We start from the raw sequence: 8,193 nt of genomic DNA, 5'->3' as shown, positions 1-8,193 counted from the left end.
ATGTCTGACCAAAGAACAGTAATGCTCATAGCTGTAGGGATTCCTACCAGAGATTCCTTCTTGGTTGCTAAAGTCTTGAAGATGTGGAAAAGGACTGTGTATTGTTTTTTCTGCTCAAACTGCTAAGCCTGCTGGCAACATGGTGTATGAAATATTATAGTTCTCCAGTCAAATCTGAGAAGTGTTTTCTGTCCAGTCTAAAAGAAGCATGTAGCATATATCCCCTAAAGCACAAAACCATCACTGCTTTATTGGAGCCTTAACATTTAAACATAGAGCAGCACAAAAGGAAAAAAGTGTATTTGAGAAACACTGCAAAAAATACTGTCTAGTACATTTTTATTTACCAGTTAATTGGAATATTATGGAAGCTATTTATATTGTTTCATATATTTAAACTGTTTTGAGTGAGAGTTAGATACTTGTTTAGTAAAAAACTGTAGAGAACTTTCCATGTGAGAGGGAACAATTCGCACCTGCTTCTGCTGGCTTTATGTACCACAATTGTATGTAGTGCTTGTTTAAAAATGCTGATAAGCTAGGATTAGAAGCCTTTGCTTAAAAGTCAGATGAGCGGTAAAAGGGAATAGTAGAAGTGCAGTTTCATGCTTAGAAATACTGATGATTTTCAGCTGTTCTGCCTCCCAAATGGAACTCTTTCACCTGTCTGAGCTTCCATCCACTTTCTTGTGTTGCTCCAGCTGTGTAAGTGTGCCATCAGTTAGTTCATCTTTGGTTCAGCCAAAAATCAGTTTTACAAGAAAGTTAGTTTTCAGCGGGATCAGTGAATTGATCAGACTTACCTGCATATTCAGTAAATTTTGCACAAGAAAGGGAATGGGGAATGTGAGTGATGAGGAGGACTGCTACTCATGGTGGCACTGTCTTCTTAAATCATCTTGATGAGCTTTGAAACAGCACAGTGATAATTAGACTGTGATTACTTTAAGCTAGAATAAGACAGAACTACTACAAGAAGATGCAATCCTTCCTGCTCCTACCTAAAATGTTTCTTACTTTCTTTGTCAATGTAAGCATTTGCATTGCTGTGTGTGTGCTGTGTGTTTGCATTGTTGCTGTGTGCTGAATTATATTCAGAATTTAATTAGATTGAAATTAACCTGACAAGGAATAGTCTATTTTGAATCCAGATATTTTTCATATCCCAATTTAGCAGGCAACTTCACAGATGTTTGTGTTAGCTCAGGGGAATGGATAACACAAGAACAGGAACATGAAAATAGGTAAGAAGAGGTCAGGCTTGACTATTTGGTTTTGTGGGTTTTTTTGTGTAACCTTTTTGTTGTTGTTTGGGTGTTTTTTGTTTGTTTGGTTTGGTTTGGTTTTTTTTAACTGCCACAGTATTGGTGTATGCCAACTAAAAGTATGGTTTAAACTACTACTTTTAATATAAGTTTTCTTGATTGTTTCCATGGTGCAAGAGAGCACTCAGCCCTGTCTCTGTATGTAACCCCATATAGAGGATGGGTGGGTCCATAAATAGGACTACTGGATTCCTGCCACTGTATATGAACCTTTAATTGTGGTGGCTCACTTGCCACCTTCTTTAGCTCCAGTATAGTGCTTTGCATCTGTTCCCACCCTGTTTTCATGTACCAGATGCAGATAATCAATGCGTGATGGATCAGAGTTGCAGATGGATCTGACAGATGGGAACCTGGAACCGGAGAGAAGCTGTGATTATGTTCTCAACTGCAGGCACCTTGGTGGAGAAGTTTCCAAGATTTTTACTGAATGCATAAGATTTAACAAGTCTGCTGGTGGTGCTTGGTCCTGTAATACTGAGGTACAAACCAAGCATTCCTCTCGGTCCCTTTATGCACTCATAGGGCTGCCACCCTTTTAAAATTAGGTGAAGCATAATCCAGAATGTTCAGTGTATCCGTTATGCAAAGGATCACAGTCTGTCAACCAAACCGCAAGAGATACACTCACCATAAATGTACTTTAAAATTTTAAGAGGATTTTTTGTTGAGTTGGGCTTTTTTTTTTACATAAATTCTGGAACTGAAGAGGTCAATTTGTTCATTTAGTGAGTATTCTAACATGTTCCAGTATATCCACTGTCACACTGAATGAGAAAAAAGCAAGTGTTAGCAGAGGAATTATGTACCAGTAGGTAGTTTTTTCCAAATATTTGTACAAAAGCATATAACACCCTGGAGTGACCAGTAAGGAAATAAACATCCAGCACTGTGAGGAGGCTCTTTCAAGGTGACAAATTCATACCTTAAAGCTAAAAAATACGGACTCTTGCTGTATTGAAATACATTCCTGATGCTACAGTTAAGTGAGGAAACATACTTTTAGCAAAGCATGCCATTTGTCAGTTTGTAACCTGTAGGAAAAATGTTGGAGAGCAGTGAAGAAAAAATCCCACGTCTTGTGGTTGATGGAATAAAATTTTGAATTGTGGCTGAAAACTGTGAGAAGATATCAAAGGCCCCTGGCTGTAGCTTGAATTTATGTACTGGAAGCTATACCAGTGTGTTTGATGGAATATGATTCCTTTTTCTAGTTGTTTTTCTGTAGGAATACCTTTTCTTCTAGCCTACCTATAGGAGTTTTCAACTTGTTCTTCTGCATGTTGCTCCTGCTAACAGATGAATAATTCAGTTCCCAGCTTCCATGGCACCTCAGCATACTGTTCCCTAATACTGTGAATGAAGGAATATTAGTATCTATCTTACAGACAGAAGGAAATGCATTAAAAAAAAAAAACAACTCATGCACGGTTTTTAAAAAGTTTCTTCGGTAGTTTTTCTAACTTAAGGGCCTGATTATGTATGTACCAGCCCTGACTGTTTGAAAAGGTGATTTTCTGCAACACTTTTTAAGAGGGTGTTTTTTGGGGAACATAGTAATGAACAGCACATAATCACCCTGAACGATGAAGCTGCTATACAGTTGTTGTTGTATGTGAGATTATGCAAATGCAATGGTAAATTCAAGCCAGTATAGTGACTCCTTCATGATGGCAAATATTTCTGTCTCTAAATGGCAAGAATATAAAGCTCTGGCAATTTCCTGAGAGCCTTTGCACTTTAAAAGAAGATATTCGGAGAATGTATGGAAAATCTAGCAATAAGATCCCCTGATTTATTGCTTCTCCCAGCCAGCTCCAGAAGATAAAATTGCTAAGGAACTATTATTGGATTCTAAGGAGAAACTAGTGAAGAGAAGGAAGCTACAACATGATTGCCCTTTTTCCTGGGAGATGCTGTCACTTCCATTATGGATTTCCTGGATTACTCTGTGTGTGAGCCCGGTTAATTAGTTACCACCTCAAACACCTGTAATAGGAAGGACTACTGTAGTATATAGCTTGTCCCCCATTCTTAATCTTCAATGTCAGTTGAAAAATTGGGAATAATCTGACAAATGAGAAAAGTAACAAATTTACTGAAAATGATAACTGTTCCACCTTTATATCCAAGCTTCAGTCTCCTGAAGGTCTTTGTGACTGATGTGACATGATCAGTGTAAAGCATCCTGAGTTTTCCTACAGATTAGTAGTTAAATAGCCTAGATATAGGGTGTATGAAGTATTAGTCTGAATCTAATTTTTATATGCTGGATGCCTCTTTTCCCCTTGATCTGTGGTGAATTTTCACTGTAGCACTTTAGAACTTGTGTTTTCAAAGGTTTATGCAGATGTCTTTCAATGAGCTATTAATAAAGAAAAGTTGAAAATGGAAGTTGAAAAGAACAGTGGAAAATGAAAATCAACTGAGAAAAGTTGAATGGAATTCAGTTGGAGAAAAATATTGCTTAAATCTCTGTGCAGGGTAAGTCAAATGAATAAGGGTGGTTTCCAAGCATTTTAATATCTGTGTTGAAACACTTAGATAGAGAGGTCATAAAAGTTATGTGAATTAAGGTGCAAAACAATGAGACTGAAGCAATAACCACTTTTAAATGCCATGAAATGAACTTTGAATCTGCCTGATTGTTTCCTCCAGCAACTGCAGTGGGTCATTGCCTGTCAAAAATGCAATAACTGATGTTTGAGCATATACTCTGTAAATTGTGGTCTTCATGACATGAATGAAAGATTTTTATTATGAATAACTTGAAAGATAAAATTGAATGGAAGTTATAGATACTTTTTGCCTAAAAGAAAGATTATTAAAGAAGCACTGCAGTGATTCATTCTAATATGCCAGTTAGCTAACTGTTTGCTAGGTGTGTTTTCAAATATTTTTACAAGACATTTTGAAACACCTGCAACAATTTTTATTAGACTACCATTAGTTTCAAGTCAAATGTCACAGCTGATGTGCAATCTGGATCATGAATAACTAAAGTGGCAGCTTCACAGTATGTATGAATGGATGGGTTTTCATGACATTGAAAGCTGATGCTGTCTGGGTTTTGATCCAGGCAGACCTGGAGCGTTAAGTTTTGATATTTGGAGCTTTATATTGTGTTCTGTTTGTTTTATAATTTTAATTCTTTCCATACAGATGTATGGACAGTGGCTATCAGAGAATTTTACTGTGCCATTGGTACTGTTGAAATTAAATTTATAATTCTTTAGCTGAGAAAGTCAAACAAACATTGTTGGGCTGGTACAAATCTCATTTATCATAGTTTGTGAGACATGCAGCAGGCAGTTCTACAGGGCCTTTGTAATAGATACATAACAATACAAATCAATACTAATGATAGTACTTACAGTGTTCTATACATACCTGGACCAGACTTACTTACTTGGCTAGCTCTGGGACTAGATACATTTAGCAATAAAAGTTGCTTTATTTAATAGCAGGTTATAGCATGGAGCTTGAATTGGTCTACTCGGTCTACATGGGATGAGGGTCATGCCTCTGAATTACTGCAGGTGTCATCCTTAAAATCCTCCCTTGACAAGCCCCTTCTGTTCATCAGTTTTTCCTTCCTTTGCCTGGTTTAAACTCTTGTCAGCACATTGTTTCTCCTATGCTCACCATTCTAGAAGAGAAATAATGTATTACTGTGCAGAAGGATATAATAACAAGGATATTAATGCGCAAATGGCATGAAAACAGGACTGGGCCCACTACAGAGCCCTGAGGAGCAGATTGTGCCATACCCCAGCAGTGCCTTGCAAAGAAATCCAAAATGCTTGTTGTAGACAGTGATTATAATGCCTGAATTGTTTTTGTTTCAGCATGCAGATCTTTGCTTTACTAGTAATTTGTTTTACTAGTAAATGTCTGACCAAAGAACAGTAATGCTCATAGCTGTAGAGATTCCTACCAGAGATTCCTTCTTGGTTGCTAAAGTCTTGAAGATGTGGAAAAGGACTGTGTATTGTTTTTTCTGCTCAAACTGCTAAGCCTGCTGGCAACATGGTGTATGAAATATTATAGTTCTCCAGTCAAATCTGAGAAGCGTTTTCTGTCCAGTCTAAAAGAAGCATGTAGCATATATCCCCTAAAGCACAAAACCATCACTGCTTTATTGGAGCCTTAACATTTAAACATAGAGCAGCACAAAAGGAAAAAAGTGTATTTGAGAAACACTGCAAAAATACTGTCTAGTACATTTTTATTTACCAGTTAATTGGAATATCCTGGAAGCTATTTATATTGTTTCATATATGAAACAATATAAATATTATTATGTAAATATAAATATAAATAATATAAATATTATTATGTAAATAAATATTAAATATTATTATCATAATATATGATCATGAAAACAGATCTAAGAAGGATGCAATATGGTGCAGTTTTTCAAAATGAGGCATGTTGGCAATGAGCTTTCTCACATGCATGAGGTCAGTCCCGGTGTGGACACTTAGAAACCAGAACATTCAGCATGGACACCTGGAATTTCTGTCACTTTGTTGCAGCAGTATGTATGGTACCTTCAAGATAGCTGCCTTAATCCTAAGGCATAATAGTTCATGGAGAACTATAAAGGGGGGTACACAATCATGCATTACTTTATAATAGCAATTTGAGGTATTTGTATCACATAATATGAGACCCCATCAGAATTTTTCCCAAGTTTGTGGAGGTTTCAGTTCCCATTTTCACTTTTTGCTGTGGTGCTGTATCAAAGGTAGAAGATTAAAATGCAAATTTGCTTTAAATTCATGGTGTGCTGTGTAAGAATGAGGTTGTGTCCTTTGAAATAGGTGTGAGCCCTCTATGGAAGCTGACTATGCTCTGGTTTAAAAAAACAAGACATAACAGCAGTGTTTTATAGGCAAGCTTTGCAAATCTGAGCATATTTGAAAAATGTGGTCACTCTGTGAAATATAGTGTTAAACGAGTCTGGTGCATTTGCAAACATAAATTTTATTGCAATAATTTCAAAAACATTAATTTAAAAAAATCCCAATACAAAAATCTGTAGTCACTAATTCTGTGCAAAAATTATGAGGTTGCTTTAACTACATCATTTACTAGAAAATATCTATTTCACACATACAATTCTGATAAATGTTTTACCATCAACCTGTGACTGCATTTTATTTTACTTGCTCAGAAAAAAACTCAGAGTGAGATTTTTTCTAATGAAGTTATTGACTTTTATAAGAAAAAGATTGGTTTTGCAGTGGGAAGCTGAAGAGATTATAGCTGGCTTTGAATATTTGTTTACTAGTCACAATTACTGATGATTTGCATCAAACATGGAGTTTTTATACATTCTTACAAAATGAAGATAACATTTTCACTTTAAACTCAGTATCCTTAAAATATCAGAAACAAGAAAAAGAGATAATTAACAGAGGAGACTGACTGTTTACAGGGGCATTTACTATGGATTCAGCAGGCAGCTGACAGCTAGGCAGCTGCTGGGGTAAAATCCACAAGGACTTAACAACTCTGGAAATTGCTATTTTCAGTGACAGATTCGGAACTGCCCTAGGACAGAATCTGAATACTCTGCATTGCTTGATTATTCATGTACTGGTATACTATGTGACTTTGGTATTTTCTGTATTCTGTATAGTAGCGTTCATTTGACTTCTAAAAAATCTGTCCAGGAAAAAAAAGAAGAAAAATTAACCAAGCCACTAACTCATTAAATTAGTATTAGATAGCTAATTGTTATTTATGGGGGCTCTTACATTTTTGACTCTCTCTCTCCTGCAAAATAAAAGGAAGAAATGAAATGTGAATGTAGAGTAACAAAAATAGCAGGTGGGATTAAAAGAGACATGAGAGACAGAAAAGGAGAAGCATTCATGGTCCACAGCACCTAAAAGATGCCAGTCTTCACTTGTGGTGACTGAGTAAATTAGGCCTGCCCGAGTTAAAGTTGTGTGACAGAAATGCATATAGACAGTTTGCTGATTACATGGACATTATTTTCTGTTAGACAAATATTTATGGCTAAAGTAAATAACATTTTTTTAAGACTCATAGGCTGACTCTTGCTATGCAAAAAGACTGACATCTAATGAATAACTCAAGCAGTACCAATATCATCCACTACATCCTTTATTTTTCTCTACCAACTACAGAGGGAAGCAAATCGATTTAGTTTAGATAAATAGCTTTGACACAGAAGTCAGATGAGTTAAATCCCACCTTCAGAGCAGAAAGACCATGATTTTTTTCTCCCAGACAGGTGAAAGTTGAGGCCTGCCACCCCAGAGAATGAATATAGAAAAACAGAAGTTGAATGGCAGCATTGGTGAGCCTATAACTCTAAAACCTCTTTGTTGTTTAGTGTCCTGCATTACTGTGCCCCAGCAGGTGGTACAAGGGTACCTGTTTTTTTTTTTTATTCAACATGTAAGAATAGGTAGATTTACTAGGATATCTCAGAAATCTGAAGTAAAGCTTTTGGCTGTAGGGTTACTGCCAGTTTTTGTCAATATGCTGAGCTATACTGATTGTGCTGTTTAAGGTTTGGATCTTTTTTATGGTGGTGTATGTAATTGTCAGGGGACACTTAATGTGAAGTATAGAGAGAATTCATTATTTAAGTGTGTGAGCCTTGATATGTTATATTCTTTTGTATAGCAAATTTGCAGAGTTTAAGGATTATTTCTTGATTGTACCTTTTTAAAAGATGTATATGTTAGGCAAATAGACTGACTCTGGCTGTGTTAAAATAATTTCCCACACTGAATGGCAAGTAAAATGATACATATCCAATTGTTTTAAGGTTCCTTGCAGCCTTGACTTCTGTACTCCAGTGAATCTGAGCATGAAGTGTGATTTA

General features: G+C 36.2%; 2 long non-coding RNA genes across 3 annotated transcripts; both read left to right on the top strand.

Moving 5' to 3' along the window:
- Positions 1-1,057: 1,057 nt before the first annotated feature.
- Positions 1,058-2,899, top strand: LOC137472366 (uncharacterized). 2 transcript variants are annotated; one of them, XR_010998134.1, is made up of 2 exons: positions 1,058-1,244; positions 2,554-2,899. It is a non-coding gene; the product is annotated as an uncharacterized lncRNA (long non-coding RNA). The 2 variants fall into 2 exon arrangements; XR_010998133.1 differs by lacking the exon at positions 1,058-1,244 and adding an exon at positions 1,324-1,773.
- Positions 2,900-3,047: 148 nt separating this feature from the next.
- LOC137472351 (uncharacterized) lies at positions 3,048-7,661 on the top strand. The gene is made up of 3 exons (XR_010998129.1): positions 3,048-3,809; positions 4,276-4,341; positions 7,590-7,661. It is a non-coding gene; the product is annotated as an uncharacterized lncRNA (long non-coding RNA).
- The last annotated feature ends 532 nt before the right edge of the window (positions 7,662-8,193 follow it).

This window comes from Anomalospiza imberbis, chromosome 1 (assembly GCF_031753505.1).
Source record: "Anomalospiza imberbis isolate Cuckoo-Finch-1a 21T00152 chromosome 1, ASM3175350v1, whole genome shotgun sequence".
In the NCBI taxonomy this organism is placed as follows: Eukaryota; Metazoa; Chordata; class Aves; order Passeriformes; family Viduidae; genus Anomalospiza; species Anomalospiza imberbis.
This window is presented reverse-complemented; position numbering and strand designations above follow the sequence as displayed.